Here is a 23,278-nt window from a genome sequence, read left to right on the forward strand (position 1 = left end):
TTGTCTTGGAGCTTTGTTTTTCAAGGCTCTCATGTGTGATCAGGTCAGCCTTGGTATAAAAAAAAGTATGCAATTTCAACAGAGTTTTAGTGAGATAAATACAAGTTATTAAGAAAGAGGAAAATAATAACTGACATTTATTAGTGTTGCCAAGCTGAGTTATGCTTATTTTCACAGGTTCAAGAGGTTTATGTATCACTATCACATTTTTCAGGTTTCAGAGTAGCAGCCGTGTTAGTCTGTATTCGCAAAAAGAAAAGGAGTACTTGTGGCACCTTAGAGACTAACAAATTTATTAGAGCATAAGCTTTTGTGAGCTACAGATCCGATGAAATGAGCTGTAGCTCACGAAAGCTTATGCTCTAATAAATTTGTTAGTCTCTAAGGTGCCACAAGTACTCCTTTTCTTATCACATTTTTGTCTACTATAAACCATAACTCTTATCACCATTACCTGGGAGGTGAGTCATTTACTGTTGTGCTCTTTACTACCAACTGTGAATCTTGCCTCCATTAACATCTGTTTGAGTCTTTCCTGCATTGCTGCTGGTCTGTTATCATTCCACCATAAGTAGTTTGTTTTCCTACACACTGTGTGCTAAAAATGGTGCATTCTGTCTCCATCTCCTGGGGGCTCTGCATCCCCAGAAGTTTTTTGTCTTCATCATGGGATTCAGCTGTCTCAATCTTTCCTGCATTGCTGTTAATTGAAACTCAGTGTATCTACAGAGTCCTTGGAATTATTTTTTAAAAAAAATCATTCATTACCATTAATTCTGGCATCCAGGCTCATATGTTCAGAAAAGAAAATTGCTTTGATTCAAAACACTTATTTAAATAAAACCCAACCCTCATTTAAAAGACTTTTATTTAAGTTAGAATAATGCCCACTATTGGTTTCTTTCTTTCTTTCAAAAGCCACATTAGGTCCCATATATATATATATCTTCTTCCAGAATCTTATTCATTCAAGATGAGCTTCCATCTTAGTGTCAGCAAGGCCTGTGATTGTTGTTCAGATATAGTGCTCAAGAAAAACTGCAGAGCGAAATCATGACTTGATAGGTTTTAGTCTGACTGTTGCAATAAAAGGGGGTTAGTTTGGTAGGCAATGGGAGATATTCTGGAGTGGACTCCAAAGTCTACGAGGGGTTGCTCTTCTGAGGCCGTAATCATCCTAGAGGATTATCTTGGTCCTAACAATCTGGGGGTCAACCTGTCCTATGGTGCATGCTGGATCATGTAAATCAGCAGCCATAGAAAGTACCTAATAGTTAACGTGACATCTTGCAAAAAAGTTGTAACCCTGGATTGCTCATTGAATATGAAAACATCATGAAAGAGTTGCTGAAGTTAGGTTCTGAGAGATGCTTTCCGCTCTGCAGGTGTCATAGCTAATATAAGGCAAGATGATTGAAGGAGGGTTTTGAGTGCAAATAACTAAAACAAAGAAGTGGATCCCATCTGTCTATCTTAGGGTTTTCTATAGCACCCATCTCTGTGGAATTTAATGTGTTCTAGGCAAATTTGTTCTGTCTGAAGTCCCTTAATTCAACGTTTCTGGTTTATGCACTGTGACATGTTTGAATCAAGTTGCATATGCAGGATGAATATTTATAAATTTATTAGTCTAACATCTATCTCTAAGCATTTGAATAGCCTCTTTGAGTTGTTATGGATATAACACACTGGCCAAGTGTGCCTTTGTTCTGCTGTAGTGCCTGGACCACAGGCATTCATGAATTTGCTACTACCTCCAAACTAATGGACCTTGTTCTTTAGCTCAAGTAGTAGAAGCTCTTGCTTTTAGATCCAGTGGTTCTGGATTCACTCCCTGGAGATAACTTAACTTGACTGAGGGCATCATTCCAAGTCAGGGGACATGCTCATTAGTGTGTTACGTGAATATGAGGCCCTTGTAACTTTGAGAGTGTTCTCTGTCTCCCAGCAAGCACAAGAGTAAATCAAAGTGAAACTCAAACTATGTTCCCTCATCCACATTGCAGCAACTCTTGTGCCTAGTAGGGGTGAGGTTCAGGGCAGGCTTCCCAATCTCAAGGCTAGATTATCTCCAACCAAAAGAGGTTAAAGTTGTTTCACTCATCTTTTTCTGTTCTCTTGTATGTGAATTGGATTGTTAACCCAGCATGATTCTATAAATCCCCATTTATTCTATGTTTGTAGTGTATTGTCCTGAATTGCCAAAAGACAAAACATAGGAATGTGAGACTGCCAATAACCATTGGCTGGCAGTAGCTGCATTAACCCCTAGATTGCTGGGCCAGCATGGGGTATATACACCCCATGACAGAAGGACTTTAACATTTCTTGGTTCATGGAAGGTATGCCATAACCAAAAGTTAATTACATTTTTCTTTTCCTAATGAAGATTAGCACTTCTATTTTCAAAATCATTTTAATGAATTGACTGTAACCACAGTTTGGACTATTTTTTTAAAGGTAGGCTTAATGAAAGGTATAGTCTTGGGGGATTTCTATTGTGCTGAAGCTTACAACTGATCTCAGACCTACTCTTCCCAGTAAAAGAATAGCCAAGGGATTCATCTTCCGGGTAAATGTGTCCTTGCAGTTCAATCAAGAATCATAAAACCTCTAGTGCTTTTAATCCTACCTTAGAACTAAGGAGAAAATAAACCATTATAAAATGAAAATCAGGAGATGGATATTTTCTGCGTTGGTCCATAAAGTTTATAGAATATCTACATTTAGATGTTTAGCCCATCGGAATAAGTGTTATGGAAACATGAACAGTTCAGCAGAAATACCTACAAATGAAGATTGAATTTTCAACAAACAACCATAAACCAAGGCCATTAAGGAATACCAAAGGTAATATCAAGTGTGTAGAGAGACTTGATAGTTCCATATGGTCCATTTAGATGGACACTTCAAATTGTGTAAATGTTTATCGCTAACTAATAAGCTTTTAAAACAATGAAATCTGTGAATGGTGAAATAAACTGCTGACTCCATTACAGCATCCGAATTGCACTCATCTGAATGTATTTTCTTGCAAATGCATTTCCTTCCTCTGTATTTTTGTTTTTTATTGATTTTATATTATTTTTGTTCATGGACCTGGGACCAACAGCTGAATGGTATAGTAATTTATTACAAAACCTGCCTTCTAAATCTATGCACCACTTCCTGTGGTGGCATGCCAACATACAATACAAAAAGATCCTATACAGACAATCTTTAAATCATGGGGAGTGGTCTGAAGAAATATGGGAGACAGTGGGGAAAAGAAAAAATATATTTTTCTGGAACATTAAAAAAACCAATGCCAAGTACAGAGCTATATTGGCTTTCTAGTGACAAAACTACATACCTCCATTGTGGCAAAATATAATCATTTTAGTGGCTATCTAAGAAGACAGAACCAGCCTGCAATTGGTGTTCATGTCTGGGCTTCACAACGGAAGTTCAAGAGTTCAGAAATATTTACTGAAAAATAATGTCTACTCTATGGCCTCCTTCTACACATTAAAGCACATGCTTAATATTGTAGTGCACCACAACTTCCCATCCACGATTTTTTTAAAAATTATTTCCTCAACCACACAACTGCTAGTGGCAGCAACCATTTTTTCTCTTATGCCCCGATTGTATGATAAGTATTAATTTCTGTTATTCAGCTTTATAGTATATATTGAACTCCTTTTAATGAAAAGGGGAGCACTGGAGTATGCCATGCACAGAACATCTTTTCATCTTTTTTCAATCGCAGAGGGTATATTTACACTACGAAATAACCTATTGTTTGTAAATGGTGAGAACAATAGGACCCTCTCACCAGCTTATTTGAATTTGTGAGTGGTTGGGCCACAGGGATAGCTGGGTCCAAAGAGTTTTGAACATGTTACAGCGAGTGTTCTAGAAATACAGAGTGCCCTGGTGTATAGAACAGTTTTTGTAACAGGTGCTGAAAATGGCTTGGGCTTGTCTGCTACACCACTGGCCAAACTGTTTTCAACTCTGGTTGAATGAGTCGATGCAGTTCATGAGTTTGTTGTCAATGTTAACATCTTTCAGCTACAAGGGTCATTTCCCTAGTACCAACAGAACCTCAAACTGTTGGTGTAAACATGACAAAACATGAAATATTCTGAATAACTAGTGCTGCATTCAGAACACTTTTGATTTCAGAATTAAATGTCTTAAAATATATTAAAATCACTAGTCTTCATTCAGGATTAAATCCATGGCAAATTTGCTGTTTACCCTTTTTCGAAATTATAGACTGCTCATGTATACATCTTTGCAGGCAGGGGTGCTGGGACAATTTGTATAGTGGGGGTGCTTAGAGCCATTGAACCAAATGGTAAACCTGTATATGATGGAAACAACTTCAAGCCAGGGATGCGGCAGTACCCCCAGTTTCTCTTGTTCCAGCACCTATGTATGAAGGGTTGATTGTTTTTTCCATAAATCGTCTCTCTCTTACAAATGTGATGCTTGCATAGAAATGGCGCAAAGAGTTTATTAATAGAAATGCTTTGTGTTTAGTTGCTCTTTATTTTTGCAAAAAAAAATAATAATTTCTACCTGCTCTTGTTTTTTCCCTGCTGTGTACAACATTCTCATTGTTAATTAGTTTGTTTAATTGTATAATGATAGAATTGTTTTCTTCATACAGCCTACTGTGGTCTATTTTTATTAATCAATGTAAATAATGTTATTTAATTTAATCAACCTTCACAGTCCTGATGAAGTCACACATTTTAAGAAGTTTTTTTTTTCATTATTTTCATCTTTGTTTCCTGTTGAGATGACAAGGGTATTAATGAAATTCAGTTTTGACTGCTTCTTTATGTTCCACCTTCCCACCCCCACCTCTTTCTGTAAATCATGTCCTACCTCTATGGATGTACTCTCAAAAGACACTTACTATTTTTGAATACAGTTTCCTATATTTGGATTTAAATAATATCTCAGGTTGTCTGTATGACCCACAGTACCACCAAACTCTAAACGAAAGCAAGTGAAAGGGTGCAATCAGCTCCTGAACTACTTACAAATATCATCAACATTCTAAGTCCATGCAAATCCTGGAATATTGCTGATCCTAAGACTGTAGCAGGCCATTCTACTCAGCAAGAAGATCTGTCTGCCATGGGAACTCCAATAGCACAATCACTCTACTCTAAGGACATGGACTGTGGAGCTGAAGCTTGTCAAAATAAAATTTGCATCTTGTATGAACCACACTCCTACCTGCAGTTATGCTCACCTCAGGGACTATTACTGTTCTAAGCTATGGTTGCATTCATGGACAGTTACACAGATGGATGGGTTTGGGCTGGGTTTGGATGGAGTTGTTTAAAACTAAGTGCTCTACAGTGCAGATTGTATTTGCTACTTGTCTCCTTGAAGAGGAATGATATGTAGACTTGTGAAATGTGTAGGTCCTGGTCCACTTTTTACATGCATTGATTAAATTCAATGGATTTACTCAGAAGTTATACTGAGATGAGCACAAAATCCAACAGATATTATTTTATAACAGAAACTCTGGGAGTAATGTATGAGCTTCCTGTAGTCAAGCCCCAGGCAGTGCCTTTGAATAAACACTTTACTTTTGCAATCTCTTGGTTAATGTTAGCAGGAACCTCTCAGTGGGAGCTATCATTTTATTCATACTTGTAGAAATTTGGGATTTTTTTTAAATCTTAAACTGTGTATTGCCCCTTTTGCTGTTCTTCCCTGGCTCAAAGCTTGTGACTGAGCAAAGACATAGAAGCACATGCACACTTGCCATTGGCCTCTAAATATGTCTCAATATCAGAATGATTAATGAGAAAAGAATATAATAAATGGGTGTCCATGGCTTATTTCAGCAACAAAACTGTCCAGTGTGGCTTCTTAAAATTCCTCCCACAATAATAAATCTGGTGGTGACTCACAGAACACTCTCAGGGTACCCTTGAAATGTACAAAACGACTCTGCAGTTTCCATTATAAGTAGCTATGGAGGCTAGCTTTTAGTTGAACCAGACTTTTATTTAAAAGGTTTTGAATTCACATGAGCATTTTGATTATGAAACTATGATGATGGTCCTAGCAAGCAGTATAATCAATTCAAAGAAATACAGATTTTTTTCCTAAAATATTGAGAATGTCATATTTTGGTAATTACTTTTGAATGGCTGATTTGCTTTCCATTCTGTAAGCATTTAAGCCCAAGCCTACAAACCTTATCCATGCAAGACTCGTAAATATATCAACTCCTCCTTTACAGGGGCCCTGGTGGAGCAATGGAGGAAAGAGAAGGTATTGTATTTAGTTTCCAAAAGAGTAATTCAAAATAGAAAATCTAATCTAAAGAACTTTCAGCTAACTCTGACTCCTGAAACTTTTTTCAGAGTAGCAGCCGTGTTAGTCTGTATTCGCAAAAAGAAAAGGAGTACTTGTTAGTCTGTAAGGTGCCACAAATACACCTTTTCTTTTTGTGAAACTTTTTTATACACCAAAAAAATGTTGATTTTGATACAATGATTGTAAGTTTACATTAAACCCTCTAAAATAGAATCCACTGAATTCCCTTTTCACAGTTAGTATTGGAGAATGTGAAAACAAGGAGACTTTTTACTTTTACTTTCACCAGCAAATTGGTTAAAGTAATGGGATGTAGCAACCAGTGACATGAAGAGAATGTATCTAATTTTCTTTCTATATAGTCAAGAGTCATGCTGATCCTCTGCTTATGCTTTAGGGCAAAGCTATGTTCCTCCCCCCTTCCCCTCAGTTGGTCCTATTACTTGCTAAGATTGGGGTCAAGGGACTGTGACCAAGATCCTGATCTAATTTGGAAATGTGCAGATGTTGAATGAATATCCTGCCAGGAGGGACTGGCCCACCCAACAGGGCAGGGGATGCTAGTGACTTTGCAATGCTGTCCCCCACTCTTGGCAGATTTAGTGCTGGTTGGAGGGCCAGCCTGTTTTTTTGCAGCAGTGAATCTGACACACTAACTTCAATGGGACTACTGCAACTAGAGTTTTATCTAGAGAGAGACAAAAGAGAAATCTCTTTCCCTAATCTTTCCCCAACTTTCCCCAATCTATGAATGTTACTTTTGTTCTTACTTATGCTCAGCACAGTCAAACCATATATTGTCTATAATCCTATGATTCCCCCCCATATCATTTTAAAATGTGTTCCAAATCTTTATGCATTCTTTCATTTTTGTCCTCTAATATATATATATATATATATATATATATATATATATATATATACAAACCTTTCTACGTGAGGGTGTGTCTGCAAGCTCTATTAGAAATTCTTTTCCAAATAAGTCATTCGTCCTTCTGATGCCTAGATATGATTCTCTTAGTAATGATAAAGCTATTAGATATCCATTTTCACCTTGATTTAGGGACTCCATTAACTCCTGAAACATGTTGGAATTCAGAATCATAGCTGTACACTTATTTTTCTCCAAATATTATTCCATTATTAATGCTACTGTACTACAACATATTTTAACATTTTTGCATTCAAAAAGATTACTATAATCATCTAAAACTTTTCAGTTGTTCCAACATTTATTATTACCACTTAAACCAAGTATGCTCCTATGAGAGATGGTCCTAAAAGTTTATAGATTCCAAGGCCAGAAGGCTTTGATCATCTAGTCTGACCTCCTGCATAACACAGGCCAGAGAACTTCCCCAAAATAGTCCCTACAGCAGATCTTTTAGGAAAAAAAAATCCAATCTTAATTTAAAAATTGGCAGTGCTTGAGAATCCACTGTAACAATTGGTAAATAGTTAATTACTCTCACCTTTTATGAAAGATATTAAACAACATCTGTTTTAATGGAGTTTTATAGTGCCTGTCTTTTCTAGATTTGTGTCCCATTTTCATCAATGTATGGGAAGTTTAGTCTTTTTTTGCCCTTGACATGTTTCAGATAAATAGGAATTCTGGTTTGCATACTTAACACACAACACTATATTATGCGGCATTGATAACTTTTATACCTTAAGCATGATTTGATAGGTGTCTGAGTTGGTTTTGGCAGACCAAATTTTTGTTTGCTTATATTTAACTAAAATTTATGAAGCTTTCTTTATTAAAAAGGCCCAATATTTTACAAACTCCAGCTTTACTCAGATCCCCCAGCATAACATTTACTTGTTTATTTATGCTTCTTGTTACACTTTTATAACTATATAGATGTCTAAAGAACGAGGAGTACTTGTGGCACCTTAGAGACTAACAAATTTATTTGGGCATAAGCTTCCGTGGGCTAAAGCCCACTTCATCAGATGCATGCAGTGGAAAATACAGTAGGAAGATATATATACACAGAGAACATGGAAAAAATGGGTGTTGCTAGACCAACTCTAATGAGACTAATCAATTAAGGCGGGCTATTATCAGCAGGAGAAAAAAACTTTTGTAGTGATAATCAGGATGGCCCATTTCAAACAGTTGACAAGAAGGTGTGAGTAACAGTACGGGAAAAAAATTAGCATGGGGAAATAGTTTTTACTTTGTGTAATGACCCATCCACTCCTAGTCTTTATTCAAGCCTAATTTAATGGTGTCCAGTTTGCAAATTAATTCCAGTTCTGCAGTTTCTCGTTGGAGTCTGATTCTGGGATGGGAGTTGGCCTTTCTGGAAGGTTCTTTAGTATTTTTTGATTTCAGGTCTTTGTGTGTCTTCAGCATCTAATCCTCTACACTGATGGCTTTTCTAAATTGTGATTAAGCTTTTAGTGAAGCTTTTATGCTGAAATGAGGTCCACATGACTAGACCTATGTCCCTGCATAGAGTGCCACTGAAATCATTGGTGGTCCGTATAGATTAAGGCCTCAGCTCTCAGGAGTCCAGTTGTGAAGTCAGGGCCTAAAGGCCTGGTCCAACTTCTATTGTTTTTAATGGAGATTGAGTTGGGCTCTCAGTTTGTGAGGTTTTTTGTTGTGATAACCTTTGTCTGCTAAAGGAAGCAAGAATTTCCACCTTTGTATTCTGCTCCTCCCCTGCAGCTGTAACGGAAGCTGCAAGTGGGCATCTCACTTGCCTATGATTAGAATTTTCTCCAGGTGTCACTGTTCCGGGACTTCTTGCACCACTGTTACTTTTCTGGTGTCTTACCTGTCTTGGGGTAGAATTTCACAATGCTTTCTCTCCCAGAGCTGGATCTGGTTATAGTGCCATATTTACAGCAACTTATTACACTGTAGATCTGACTGGAATCCTTTTCTTCTTCCATTTGGGAGCCTGTGACCAGTGATACGATGGCCAACTGACTACTTAAAACAAGTATGTTGTTAGCAAATGGTACACCACATTAGAGAAAATGATCTCAAGGCAACAAACCCACCATGCATATTTAGATTCATTTAATCTTATGCTTCACCACAAGCCAAGTTCGAAGGGCTTTCCTCTTGAGTTACGGGAACAGAACAGACCCAACTTACATTATTGAAGGAAACCCAGTAGATCCCAGAACCCAGCCTGGTCTCTCTTTGACTTCCTGGTGTTATGTCTCCCAGGCTGTTCTCCTATCTCAGGGAAAACTCCCTTTTCAAAGCCTCCCTGTGGGCCTGACCCAATTACCATACTGCTTTGGGAGGGAGAGGGGGGCCTAGGTGTGAAGTCTTCATGTTGCCTTAGAATGGTTTTACCCTGTTGGCCATCCAGGCCATTCAACCGAATGCCCCTGTGATTATTGTTCCATTGTTTGGGAGTCAGACTCATTCAGCCTTAATGGCTTGCACTCACAGGCCTTGTGACTGTTGGGGAATGTCTGACAACATCTTCTCCATCTGACTCCAACCCTCCATGTTGGGAATCCTACACATAAAATGTAGTTTGGGGTTCCGATCAATTTGTTTAATCTAAAAATGTAAATTTGGCATGAAACATTTTGATGTTTTGATTCAAAATACCTTTTTCATTTTGAAATGTCCTTCTATATTGTTTATTTTTTTAAAAAAATGTTTCATTTGACCCAAACAATTTTGTTTTGTTTATTATTAATTTTCAGTTTATCAAATTCGAAAAACAAAATTGTTTCAGGTCAACTCAAAATGATTATTTTTCTAATTTTTTTTGGTTCTATCTGCAAACCAAAAATCTGGTATTCACACAGCTGTCATTATCAAACACTGCTAAATTAATAACACCATGTACTACTCACTTATGTCTCTTTATAAGATATAAGTATCAGTTTTAAAAATAGAGTGCAACTACGTTGAGTCAAATTTTCCTCTGGCCTCAAATCAGCCTCCAATGTTGCAAATGTTTATGCCAGCAAATGTGTGTCCATCTATTCCTATATTTAAAACAGGGTCAAAATATGGAGACTGAGGCTGAAAATATGTCTTGTCAAAGTGTGGTGGATTTTTAATAGTGACCACTGCCAACCTTTATTTCTAGAAAATACTTTGGGTGCACTTTGGGTGCACTACCGTTTTGACCTACCCTTTGGATGGCTGTATCTCTTTACTTAAGAACCCAGTAATAACATTGGTAAGACTGAAACCTAGGTACAGTTTAACTCAGAAAAACATTTTAATTCTCAAATCAGTACTTTGGAATAACACTGCAATTTAATTTATTTTTAAAAATAATTATCACAATCTAATCTCTAGAGCATTAGTACTTAAAAGACAAATTTGCAAGATTTATTTTTATGGAGAGCAACGTTTCTAGCCATCTATCACTTTCCCTCTACACATGTTTGGACTCCACATAAATCTACTAGTTACTAGTAGATCTTTCCCTTTAGTTTCAGATTTGGAATGAAAACAAGCTGCATATAGGAATGAACTGTTTTGTTAATGGGCAATTCATATATCAGCAACCCTGACTTATCAGCTGTTCACAAATTTCACAGACACTTGTTCTGTTTGCCACTCTGTTGGTCCACCTTCTACCTCATCTGGAATTGATGGTAGCATTCCACAATAAATGCAGGTATGTGATGATTGCCATTTTTGCAGGGCAGCTGTGAGACAGTATTTAATTACTAATTCAGACGCATCTCCATTGCATGCATTATGCAAAGTAACACTATAACATGGCTATAAAACAAAATGTCATCTAGCTGCTGCCAAAGCTATAGGAGGATGTCTACATGATAGTATTTTTTTGGCAAAAATATTTCCTCTAATACTACCTCTCTCTTAGCCAAAATAATGCTGAGAACTGGCTGCAATCAAAAACTTGGTATGTTTCCTGCTATTCTTAAAGTAAACTAAGATTAGAAGAGTGAAGAACTATCCATCTCTAAACATCATAGGTCAAAATTTCAACACACAGCTCTTGTCTGTACACACACAATCTCTTGTATGTGAAATTTTTATTTATTTAGGCACAGACGCTTTTGTGTACAAGTAATATAATTTACATGTGTAATCCCTTTTGGAGTTTAGAGAGCATGGCCCCTTTAAATCTTTTTCCTAACTGGAGGAGGAGCAGTGAGAGAAAGGAGGGAAACTAGAGGGTGTTGTTCTGCAGCTCCAGAGAGAGAAGGGCTGTGGCAAGCAGGCCCTCGCAAAGTGAAGCAAAGAAAATCTGCCTGAAGCTGGGGAATGACAGGGCGGCTGACTGGGGACACCCCAGGACAGGAGCCAGGAGGAGCACTGTGCCAGGGAGGAATTGCCCGAGATGGACAAGCCGGAGCTGGACCCAGTATCACTGCTGCCCAGAGCTGAATGGGGCTGTGAGTACTAGGGCTTGTGACTCTGTATTGGGAATAAGGAGGGAGGCTGCTAGCTGGTTAAGTGGGGAGATGGTTGCTCTGCATGGCTTTGCAGAGAGTGGCAGAAGAGGACACCGGAGGGGCAGGGGTGGCCCTAGACTAGCTGCCAGCAACTGGCGCCCTAGGCAAACCATGCAATCGGTGCCCCCAAACCCCAAGGGCAGATCTAAGCTGAAGTTTTTGGTAAATTGGGAAACATTTTTTCCTTTTAATATTTTTAAGCTTTTTTTTATTTTATTTTTTTTAAAAACAAACCAGAGCCTTAATTATTCGGTTTGTCCATCCCTCTGTCCAACTAATGTTTCTGAGATCAGATAAAACAGACACACGAAATGTTGAGAATAGATTTCTACATGACAGCTAGATGATATTTCCATCCAATTTCAAATAAAAATGCATTAAAATGTTAATTGTAATTTTTATTATTACAAATCCAAAATCATCCGTTATGCTATCCTGCTTTAACTGCCATTACAACCACATCCAATATAGAAAGAAATAAGAAAACTCTTCAATGAACTTTAACCTGTATTTACAAAACATTCCAACTAAAAAACACTCTGATCTTAAAACATGACTTTTCTTGCTTTACGTTTTGAAAATTCAGTCACTAGTTCTTTTAGATCCAGTTTTCCAGCTATTTCATACTCTATTGACATTGTGGCAAGTGCAACAAGTCTCTCTTGCACCATTGTTGAAAGGAGATATGTTTTTATGAATTTTAACTTAGAGAAGCTACATTCCCCACTAGCTACAAAAACTGGCAAAGTTAAAAGAATGCGTAGAGCTATACAAATATTTGGAAAACTGTCTGTGAGTTTATTTTCATGAACTTCAGTACTTCTTCAGGAGTGGAATTTTCTTAAGTGATCTTGAAAAAGCCTGAAGCTCACTACACGAATCTGTAGCATCAATGTCTTTTGAATTTTCATTAGTTAATGCCGACTCCATTTTTATACAAAATTCTCTTATCTGTTTTGCTGTTTTCTTTTGCAAGCTGTGGATATCGTATAGAAGGCCAAATATTGACTCTAGCTGCTGCATCTGTTGAAATCTTTCGTCAACAGAGGGAATAGCAGTATCAAGGACTGCCAAGTAGAAATTCACTTTGAACTTTTGTTTTGGGTTCTGAATGGGTGTGTCTTGTCCTTCATACAAAACCTGCTGTTTCTTTTGCTGAATGCGAACTGGCTATGGTTCAAATTCTGTTGGAAAGTCTATTTCTTCAGCAAGCTAGAGAGAATCTACCAGTGTTCTTTTGAACCCTTCATCACTTCTGAATTCCTCCAGAATATTTTTAGTTTGCTGCAGTTTTTGAATAGCAGAATGTATGTTCAAGTTCTTTTCTTGAAGCTGCTTACTAGGAGGTTAATCTCGAAAAAGGATGCTGTACCACAAAATGAGTGAAGTCACAAATTTGAACTTGGAAAGGCCATTTGTCAGAGCTTCTGCATCTGAACATGCCGTATTGCCAGATGATCCAATAAAGGTAGTATCATCAGAAATTTCAACTAGGGCATCATAAATGTTTCCAAGTTCATAGCAAAGAGACTTCAAAGCATCAATGCAACTCTCCCATCTTGTCTGACAAAGTGGTTTCACAGTTAGAGAATTCACATGGTGAGTCAAAATCTCCAAACCGTGTGTTGACCCTCAGAAAAACACATAAACATGTTGCACCAGGTCACAGAAACTGCTTGCCTCCAAACAGCATCTAGCAGCATCATTGACAACCAAATTCAGAGAATGCACACTGCAAGGATCAAAAAAGGCCCTAGGATTGATTTCTATCATTCTGCTTTGCACACCATTGTATTTACTCTTCAGATTACTCCCATTATCATAGCCTTGGCCATGTAAGTTTTCAACAGATAATGACATTGTTTCAAGCTCTTGTAAAATAGTTTGTCATAAATGCTCCAGTCGTCTCCTTCAGTGGTATGAAATCCAAAAATTGTTCCTTTATGAGCACGTCAACGTTATCTTCATCTACAGACTTTTCCATATCCACAAAACGAATGATTGTCATTTGTTCAACATGACTCACATCTGGTGTACAGTCCAGTATTATTGAAAAGTATTTTGCAGAATGGGCAGCTTCTCCAATTTTCTTTTTAATGGCATTTGCTAGGATTTGAATTAGTTCATTCTGCATATTTTTTCCTAAGTAATGAACCTGTGTTTTATGATCAGTTATTTTACGTAGATGCTTCTTCATGATTAGATCAAACAAAGCTAGGTATTCAACAAATTTTAAAAAGTTTCCATTACCTGGAGTATATATTTTTTTATTTCTACAGCAGCCACGGAATGCTAAATTTTTCCCACCGAGAACTCTCACTAAAGCAATCAGATGCTCTAATATTTATTGCCAATATTCTTCTTTTTCCTTGATCACACGTAAATTTTCTTCATTGATAGGTTTTCCTTTTTTCAATCATAAGTCAGTTCTTTCCAATTTTGAAAACATTCCAAATGTTCTGTACTTTTCATGTGAAGAGAGAACGGAAGATATATTTTTCCAGTGCTTCAAACCATTTTCAGTAAGTGATGTACCAATTGCCTGATTTCTAAACAGCTTGCAGCTTGCAGCAAAAGCAAAACACAGAGTCCTTCGACAATGAATATTGTATCCAATTTTCTTTTATTTTCATCCTTAAGGAAGGGAACTTCATGAACTTGTTCGTGTCTATGTTCCATGAGAATTTGCCGCACACTGTCATCACATCTGGGCCATGAAGCCTGGTCCCCATACTGTAACTTGTTTGTAACTTCCTCATCCTTTCTTCCTTCTACTTCATTTTTTTCAATTTCTGCATGTGTCTCTGAAAAAGAATAAATTTTCTCCACTTCCATATCAGTCTGATGCTGTGAGCTGCCTTCATCTAGAAGTAGGTTTTCATCATCTTGAGTTTCCAAACTGCTTTTTTGTGGATGTGAGCTACCCTCATCTCAAAATAATACACCTTCATCTTGATGTTCCAAACTGCTTCCATGAGGATGTGAGCTAACCTCCTCTCCAAGTAAAATTCCTTCATCTGGATGCTGTGAATGGCTTCCATCTTTATTTGGATTAAAGAGAAGATATTTCAGGAAGGATCCCTGCTGTTTTGCTTGGTCCTTTTCCTTCTCATCCTTTCATTTATGATACTCAGCTCCCAAGGGTTTTCTTTTTCCTCTTTCTGCCATGGGACATTTGAATATTGTTATGTACTGTGCTCCCGACTGCAAGCACGATAGCGTTAAGGATGGCTGACACACCACATGATTGGCGATTTAAACTGTGCTGCAGCCATCCCAACACATCTTTTCATTGCTTAAAGGTTCAGTGATTAGTAACATACACTCCCTTACCTATTAAAACAATTAGTTACGGCATTTACAAAAAATGACCTTTTTTGATGTTATAACCTGACACCAGTTGTTTGGAAAGTAATCCCCATCCTCATGGTTACCCACTTGGAGTGTGGTGTCATCCCTTTTGTAGTCTATTAAGCTGTAGCTGTAGGTCACCTGCTCCGGCCTTAAAGGGCTTAAAACAGCCCAGGAGGGGGCTGTGGCTGGGAGCAAGCAGTTCCCAGGCTGACTGGGGGAAGCAGGCTCAGCTGTGGCCACGCCCCAATCAGCACTCAGCTGGCCCTTATAAGAGGGCAGTGGGGGCAAGAGCATATGGTCTCCTCTACCTGTGAAGGGACACAGGCCTGGCTGCTAGGGAGCATACCAGAGTACCTGAGGTGGAGCAGGGCTGGGGAAAGGCCAGAGGAGCTGGGGAGCTCCAGCCTAGAAACTCCCCTCTCCCCCGCACCCTAGGCTGCAGTCCTACTCTAAGGCCGGATAGGTACTGGGGTTGCAGGGGGCAGCCCAAAGGTAGGCAGAGGCAGCAGATCCAACCCCGCCTTGCCTGTGATGATTGGCCTATACACTGAAGTCCTCCCCAATGTGCAGGGGCTCAATGGTGACTGGCAGTGGCCAAAGATTGAGATGAGGTGAGGATAGTGGGTGGGGGTTCCCTGGGGAGGGGAGACCCAGAGACTGTGGGGGTACTGCCAGGGGGCAGCACCCTGGGTAAAAGGGGCACCGGACTCTGGGAGGGACACGGGGGCCAGCAGCAAGTGGGACACCAGCCTGCAGAGGGTGCTCTGGAGGCTGGAACGCTAATTCCCTGGATGACCAGCAGGAGGCGTTGTAGGGGTGAGTCTTGCACCATGACATAAGTGTTAATGCTGTTACTTTCCTTTTATGGACCTTATTTATTACACGTGAACCAATTATAACAAAGAAAAGTTCATAATTATACAGCTCGATAATACTGCTAAGGTTTAATAATGCTTAAAGATACTCACATTTTGGATTTATAATTCTGAAAGACATTATTCTTTGTCACCAAGAAACACACTTTTCCAGAGTATTTGCTCGATTCTTAACCATCTACCTGTGATGTGTGTTAAAATGACTGTTTGACATGGATCAACTTGCAAATTCTCCACTCTACATGAATTTCTGACTATGTGACCTTGATGTATATTTGAATCAGGTGTCACTATGATTACAGCTTTTGCTGCTGGCAGATGTATTTCATTGTGGCTGAGTTATTGCTTATCAAAATTGTTGAGTGGGTCACCTTGACCCTATGTCACAAATTGAATTTTTTTTGCTAAAATATTATTTATTTTTGCAGTAAATAAAAGATTTGACATTAATAAACTATCAGAGATGTAGAGAAATGAATTATAATTCATATTCCCTCTGTATGTGCAAGGAAATTGAAATGATGACATCTTCATTATTTTACTTGTATTTTTTATCTTTTTCTTTTTCTTTTTTTTTAAATTTGATTTTTCCCCCCAAATTTGGCGCCCCATTAACTTGGCACCATAGACACCCACCTAGTTTGCCTATATGGACGGGCTGCCCCTGTGGAGGGGTTTGTTGGGGAAAGTTTACTGGCACTGAAGATGACCAGGAGCACCCAAGACTCACCACTGGATTGGAACTTTGCTCTGAACTCTGTGTGCAGACACATTGCTCAGTGTCTGCCCTTTCAGACTGCGCTACCACTGGGCCTGTGGGTGCTTGTGTTGAATGCAACCCTGTTTTCCTGCTCCCCTTATATTTCCTCTTGTTGTTTTTCTCCTCTCATCCCTCTGTAAATAAATTTCTCTTTTTTATATCCATTGTACTTTTCCAGTACACGTGTGTGTGTTCACTCTGGGGGGTTTGGAACAGATGCCCCTGGGGTGGAAGGGATTTTTCCTGCTGCATTCCTGCTCGCACCTTCTCTTGGTCAGAGCTGCCTGCAGAGCAGGCTCCATCTTGGCCAGGAGGGCGCTAAAGTTACACATGTATACATTATATGTATGTATGTATGCCTAGTAGTAAACTGAGCTTGCGGAAGGGCTACTGCATACAAAATTACATATGCTTATCATATTCCTGTGTAAAATTGCTTGATCATGCAAATGGAGATCAGATTGTGATCCCTTTGAAAATTAGGGCATATTGAGGTTGTATTCTGCACAGAGATGAGAAATATTTCTAGGTTATACATAGCAGAAACATACCTCCATAACTACCAAAATACAAGGTATAATTAGAGTGAATTAAATCATTGTAGGATCATAAAACTACATTCCCCCAACTAACTGACAGAAAGTATTGTTATGAGCTGGGAGAAAACTTTTTATGGAATTGAGATTGACAGATGTGAATTTATCCTTCCATTAACATAACTATAAGCATAAATCCCACTAAAACAAAAGAAGTGTGTGACCTTGTCCAGAAACTTTTGCTGAGTATTGTTTTGGATAGGCGTGGAAGTGTGGGACGAAGGCACAACACAAAGAAACTGAGAACCAGACAAGAAAGACAGAGGCCATATCTATACTATAAACTTTGGTCAACGCAAGTTACATTGGCATAAAGCCACAGCAGTTAGTATATCACTTGTGCACATGCATGCTTGGCTGTTTGCATCAGTGCTTCACATACTTATTAGGAGTGCTTGTGTTGGTGCGCAGTGCGGTGCACTATGGGTAGATATCACAATGTGCCACTTGCCATCATCCAGCATGCTGCCTTTTGGGAAATGTTCACAATGTATTGTGTGGCAGAAATGAGTCATGCAGGGATCATAGGTGCAAGGGGTCATGTTCACATCATGCAACTTCCTCCATTCCATAATGCCATCCACATCCCATAAATTTCACAGCTATTTTTTAAAATCCTAACAGCATTTTTTTGCTGTCCACTGTCTCTGACAGAAGTATGGAGCCCAGAGATCTCTGCACTATCGTTGTGACCATTACAAGCACAGGATGAATGATCCTCCAATATGTGTAGAACCACAAGAACTGCAACAACCGTGGACATGACAATTTCTTCACGGACAAATTGCTGAGGACACAGCGAAAACCAACTCAAGATTGTTGTTGGTATTTATGGAGCAGCTGCAGACAGTCAAGCACCATGTCTGGCCCTGAGAAATGAGACCTGACTGGTGGGACTGCATCATAATGCAGGTTTGGGACAACAAGCAGTGGCTACAGAACTTTTGGGTGCAGGAACACCAGAATGAGAGCTGCACTGACAGTTGAGAAGTGAAAGATTAGAGCACTAGGGAAGCTTGCAATACTGGATTGCTACCAGTCAGCAAGAAATCAGTTTGGAGTTAGTATATTCACAGTGGGGTCCCTTGTCATGTAAGTTTGTAGGGCCATTAATTATCTCCTGCTATGCTGGACTGTGAATCTCAGCAATGTGCTGAACATAGTGGATGGATGTGTAGCAGTGGGGTTCCCAAACTGCAGTGGGGTACTAGATGGCACTCACATCCCTATTTTGGCACCATCCCACCTTTCCACAGAGTACATCAACAGAAAGGACTACTTTTCTAGAGTAATGGAAGCATTGATACATCACTGGGATGCTTCACTGACATCAATCTGGGCTGGTGAGGGAAGGTTTGTGACACTCGCAAGCAGGGACGTTCTTTCCTAATCGGTGGATTAACACTGGTGATGTTGAAATGCCAGTACAGATTCTGGGGGTCCCCGCTTCTCCTTGACCTTGGCTCATGAAGCCATGTGCTGGTCATCTTGTCAGCATCAAGAAAAGAGTCAACTACCAGTTCAGCAGATGCAGAAAGACTGAATATACTTTTGGTAGATTAAAGGTACCATGGCGGTGTTTACTCACCAGATGGGATATTTTTCTCATTAAAATCCAAACAGTTAAAGCTTCCTGTTGTGTGCTGCATAATATCTAAGAGTCAAAGGGGGAAAAGCTGCTGCCGGGGTGAAGAGTGAAGGTGGAGCATCTGTCTGCTGAGTTTCATCAGTCAGATACAAGAGCCTGTTGAAGAACTCGATGCGCAGCTAGATGGCTGAGGGAGGCCTGGAAAGAGTACTATAATGGTCAGCACAGTCAGAGTTATGTGGGGTGGTTGCTGTTCTCTACCTGGCCCTGACATTTTGGGGGCTGTTAGGAAATGTGTGGTGCTTGCTGCACATTTATAATTATTACACTGTTTTTCATTGAAATTTGAGTTTTGTGGTCCTGTTTATTTACAAGTAGAGAGTACTTTCCATAGTGCTGGGCATCCTCAGTATACCGTGTAAATTAATAAAGATGAAGTTATTTCCAAAACGCAGACATTTATTGAGTACCAAAATCAGTGCACAAACATGATGTGCAATTAAAAAAACATGCAATACAAACTTTTAAATGAATTTACAGAGCAGAACTTTAAAAGTAGAAAACATGTCAGTCCATTTTGGCTATGCATACAGCAGCCATAGCTCTGATAGGTCAGTGTATATGAAGCGGCTGTTGGCCTTACTATCCCCCGGAGTGGCAGGGGAAGAGAGATGCAGCCCACATGGAATGCTGGTGTGTGTTGGGAGCTGATAAAATTGAGTTCTCCATTGACTGCAAAGGGAGGTGAGCCTGTGATTGTTGGACCTGTAACAACAGTCTGCAGCATTTGTGTTTTACTGCTTGAGAAACCTCATGAGAAAAAACAGACAGATTGAGGAAGCAATAAAAGGCCTTATGAATGATATAGTATTATTTTTACTATACTTCAGGTTGGTGTAGTTCAAGGCATAAATTATCTATGTATATGTATGGCTTCTTACATTTTCATAAGAGGTGATGTTGCACTTGACAGACTAATAGTATTGTATAGTATATTCCTCACCCTAAGACTCTGATGGTCTCAACAATTTCTCCTCAGCCCAACCCATAGTTTAAAATGACACCTTCTATTTTTCTCCCTTCATCTTTACAATCTCCCAGCTTTCTGTCCCTGACTCCCCCACATACCTCTTTGCTAACCTGTTTTCTCCAATATCTCACCCAAATTTTCTCTCCTGCCCTTTCTTTTTCTCCCCACCTCATTTTCCTTTCCATGTGCCTAGTTCTCTGCCTTATAGACTGTGATAGAGTGCACTGGCCCTGCACTGGTACTGTGAGGGTTAACTCCACTCTCTGGCCAACGAGGCCATACCCCCGAAGCCCTGCTGGACATGCTCCGGCTGGAGACTAGGGATAAAAGAGAGCAGCTCAGCTCATTCAGGGCTGACTGCTGAGGAGAGAGGACACATGCTGTGAGTTGCAACCCAGGAACTGCAGAATATCCAGATGGCAGAAGCCAGGGATACAGACTCTGGAGGATGCCCAAGGAGTGGAGCTGTAGGGAGCTGCACTGACTGAGGAGCCCAGAGACACTGGGACCATAGCATCAGGGATCTGGTAGAAGTAGCTCAGGGAGACTAGTTGTGGTGCTGAGTGAGGTCAGTGTGTTTTGGACATATTTCCTGCTGACCCAGTGGTGGGCATACTTGCCACTGACAGGACCCTGAGCTGGGACCCTGTGGAATAGGAGGGCCTGGGTCCCACTACCTAGTCACCACCTACCCTGGGGTGGTGGCCCACTCCCCTAACAGCTACTAGGCCAGGCAGCCCCATGGAAGGAACAGTGATACTGACTCTGGCCAATAGGCCATGCAGCCCTGAGAGAGGTGACCTTACTGACTCTGGCCATTGGGTCATACAGCCCTGAGAGAGGGCAGCCCTACTGACTCTTGTTGCTAGGCCGTACTGCCTTGCTGAGTCAGGTGGTCACACTGACTCTGACCACTAGGTGATACAACCTGGCTGAAATGGAAAGCCATATTGACTCAAGCCATTACCCGACTCTGGCCATTGAGCAACACAACCTTGAGAGAGAGAAAATGGCCATATTGACTTCTACCACTAGTGCACACTTCCCCAGGAGAAGGGGTGGTTGTAAGGATGTGACCATGGGGAAGTAATTACTGGGTCCTGCCTCTGCGGCAGTCAAGCACCTAAGCTGTTTCTTGAAAGAAAGGTGGTGGTGAGCCCCTAACTCCCAACAAAATGGTTGGTTGGGTGGTGGGAGAGGAAAAGGACTCTCTTACAACATTTTGCCCAGAAGATAGGGCACTCACCTGGGCTGTGGAAGACCTTGGTTCAATTCATCATCTGCCTCATGAAGAGAAGGGATTTGAGACTTCTCAGGCTGTGAGCCCTAATCACAGGGCTATGGGATATTCTGAGGTGGGTTTTTCTCAAACTTAAACTGTTCTGCTGTGAATAAATAATCAAATATGCATTGGGCCAGAGAGACACAGTGAGGACGACACACTGCCTTGGCTATCTGTGTGGAGCAAGGAGTGCTGAGAGAAGGCCTAGTGGTTTGGTTCCCACAGGGAAGATCAGTCCTAGTTTTAGAAGCCCTCTGGTGCTTAGGTATGAGATAGGCATCCAGACGCCTGACTGAGGCAGTGTCCACATGCCCAGTGGCAGAAACTTAAGTGCCTTGAGGATTTTTACAGCAAAAATGTATGTGCTTAGAGAATGTAGTCACCTTCAGAGTTATGTGGTGGCTGAGCGGGGGATTTGTGAATGCCAGTGGCATCTAAATGTTGGACTTGGGGACCTAAAGTCAGAGTTAGGCACCTAAGTACCTTTGTGACTCTAGTCCATAGCATTTTCTCCTGCTCTGGGACATGCTCCATCCCCGATCACTGGTTCTGGTTGCTGCTGCCCACACTTTAGCAAATGGAGATTTAAAATTCTGCACCTGTAAGTCTTGTCTTTCACTTAATAGTACAGGACCTTTCCCTAACTCATATGAGCACCACATAGGGAGTGATATGATATGCTCCCCAGACCATATTGGCCTATTAAAGCTCTGACAATGGATCAGAGTATCCTAGCTTCCCACTCTCAAATAAAAAGAAAAGGAGTACTTGTGGCACTTTAGAGACTAACAGATTTATTTGAGCATAAGCTTTTGTGAGCTACAGCTCACTTCATTGGATGCATTTGGTGGAAAAAAAAAAACAACTCCTCTCAAATGTCATTCATTCTATGTAGCTGGAAAATGCTGAGAGGCTGAAGGACTTCTCTTTTTACTAGTAATGTAGAGAGACTAATATTCATAACAATAACAAGTATAACCTTCATATTCCCCCTTGAAGTTGCATACACAAGTGAGTAAGAGGAGTACAGGCTGTAAACAATGCTTATCAGTGAAGAACTATCCATTTTCCCATTAATTAGTATGGTGCAGAGTTACTGATTTATCTCACATGCTATTATCTTGCTCTAGGAAGAGTTAGTCACTTTTCAGTTGTGTGCACTATTACTAAATTGCCATAAGGCCTTTCTTTCTTTTTTTCTGACAATAACACCTTTTTAATCTTCGTTCCTGTCTTCATTTGCACAATAGATGAAGTTTAAATTGGTACAATTTAGATTAATTTGGTATTTATCATTAATTACTTGTACCCCTCCCCTTTATACAACAATTTAACACCAAACAATACTGGACTAATCAAAAAAAATCCAGGAGGAAGTGCCTTCACAACACGAGGATGGCTCAGGTAAGCCATTGCTGTGTATATTTTAGAAAAGTCATTGCTGATAAGAACTCCATAGTAATTTGTTCATAAAAATGTATCTTAAGATATGCTATTTAACAACATTGGGTTTGTAGCATGAGCCATTGCTTATTGAAATTATTAGTCTTCATGACACTACTTTCCTTACATTTTTACCATTTCAATTTCCCATTATTTGCTTTCTCCTTCCTGAGATCTAGTCCTGGAGACAAGCACTCCATGATTAGATACCTGGGAATGTTAGCTCATATGAGATACTGTCTGCATGCATACAAAACCTTCATCCTAACACTACCTGCCCTGACTGATGATCATTCTTCCCCCTGCGCCTCCCACCGTGACAGGCTTTCATGGTGGTGGTCTTGTGATCCTGGTACAATGAAGATGGTTCTACCAGCTATTCCAGGAAATGGGGAGGAGGACAATGGTGTTTAAGGCTCAGATACTCCATGCCAGCTTCAAATGGTGATAACCTGATCCACCTTGGGATGCTTTGCCCGGTTACAAACAAAGCCTACGTCCCAAGACTACCTAATCTGATCATCCTGCTACAGGCTCCTCTGTACCTTACTGCAGGTATTCTTGGGACATGTCCACCCATAACA

This window comes from Dermochelys coriacea, chromosome 4 (genome assembly GCF_009764565.3).
Source record: "Dermochelys coriacea isolate rDerCor1 chromosome 4, rDerCor1.pri.v4, whole genome shotgun sequence".
Classification (NCBI taxonomy): Eukaryota; Metazoa; Chordata; order Testudines; family Dermochelyidae; genus Dermochelys; species Dermochelys coriacea.